General features: G+C 47.5%; 1 protein-coding gene across 8 annotated transcripts in view; it reads left to right on the top strand.

Moving 5' to 3' along the window:
* Nucleotides 1–1233, top strand: part of MECOM (MDS1 and EVI1 complex locus) — a 636448-nt gene that overhangs the window by 567408 nt on the left and 67807 nt on the right. Inside the window, exon 1 of one of the 8 annotated variants that reach the window (XM_010835209.1) lies at nucleotides 10–485. The exons of 5 other annotated variants lie outside the window; for them this stretch is intronic. The gene's annotated coding sequence lies outside the window, so the exon portion shown is untranslated. Of the gene's footprint in view, nucleotides 1–9; nucleotides 486–534; nucleotides 728–1233 lie in introns of those variants that run through there. 2 more of the 8 variants (XM_010835208.1, XM_010835210.1) reach the window with 2 other exon arrangements.

The raw sequence follows: 1233 nt of genomic DNA, 5'->3' as shown, positions 1-1233 counted from the left end.
ACCCCACCCCCCTTTGGACCGGGAGAGAGAAGTGGAAGAAGTTTTAGTGGGTTTCAGATAACTTTCATTACACATCGGGCTGATAAGAGCAAGAGAAAGTGAGAAAAGAGGGAGGTGATGTGAACCAGAAGGAATAGCTCGGAGCTCATTTAGGAAGGGGGAAAAAAGCCAAAACACACCAAACCCGGGTCACCCAGACAAGCGGAGACTTCATTTCTGGTCTTAAAAATACACTGTTGGCGGACAATAAATCTGAAACGCGTGGTCCTGGCGAACAGAGATCCTAGAGACGGACAAAGTTATCAAAGACCATTCGGAAATCGAGACTCGAGGCTTTTTTTTTTTTTTAAACATCTCGAAATGTGGCTCGGGATCGTATGAAAGGATTTTCGTGCAGGAAAGCTGGGGGCTGCTGATTATTTTGTTTGTTTTAATTCTTCTGTGATTGCCTTTTATTGCTGAGTTGAGGCCATAGAAATCTTAAGGTAAGAGAACTAAAAAAAAAAAAAAAGTCTTGGCGATATGCATAGTTTGTTACTTGGGACAGTTTCCTGCCTTGGCACCCCTTCTCCGGGGCGCCCCCCGCCCCCCAGCCTTCTTTTCCTACTTGCCCGCTGTCTCGCGGAGCCCTGTGCTTATCTACGTTGCCGGGACTGCCGATTTCCTTGTTCCTCCTGTGCAACGGTGCGGTCTGGACGCGTCTCCGGGGTGGGTCGTCCGGCCTTCGGTGGGTCTCTCTGCCGGCTGTCGGCCCTCCTTTCCTCGCGCTCTTCTCCTCTTTCCCCTCCCTCCGTGTGTCTGTCCGTCGGTATCAGGGACGCAGAAGGTGGGGTTGCCAAAATCTGAATTCCTGGCACCGGCCACGCGACTTTGGAGCCGCTTTCGGCCGAGTTCCACCTTGCCAAGTAACAGCTTTGCTGTCCAACATCGTGTGCTGCTTCGCGAGAAAGTCACATTCGGACCCTTTGGCTAGGTTATGGGGATTTTTTTTTTTTTTTTCTTTCGCTGTTGGTTTTTTGAAAGGGCCTTTCTCTAAAGTCCACCTAAAGGGAATTCTTTTTTTTTTTTAAGCTATCTTTGGGACTTGACAGCTTTTAAAAACACAGGAGTGTGTTAGATGAAATGACGGAAGATTTGTTGTTACTTTATTTTATTCAAGATTTCCGAGACGATTAAGACATTTGGGAGACAAATGCAGTTCTGTTAGCAAATCAAAAGCGAATAATTCACCCG

This window comes from Bison bison, unplaced genomic scaffold (genome assembly GCF_000754665.1).
Source record: "Bison bison bison isolate TAMUID 2011002044 unplaced genomic scaffold, Bison_UMD1.0 scf7180017864040, whole genome shotgun sequence".
Taxonomy (NCBI): domain Eukaryota; kingdom Metazoa; phylum Chordata; class Mammalia; order Artiodactyla; family Bovidae; genus Bison; species Bison bison.
The sequence above is the reverse complement of the archived record's forward strand: the minus strand, read 5'-3'. Positions and strand labels throughout refer to the sequence as shown.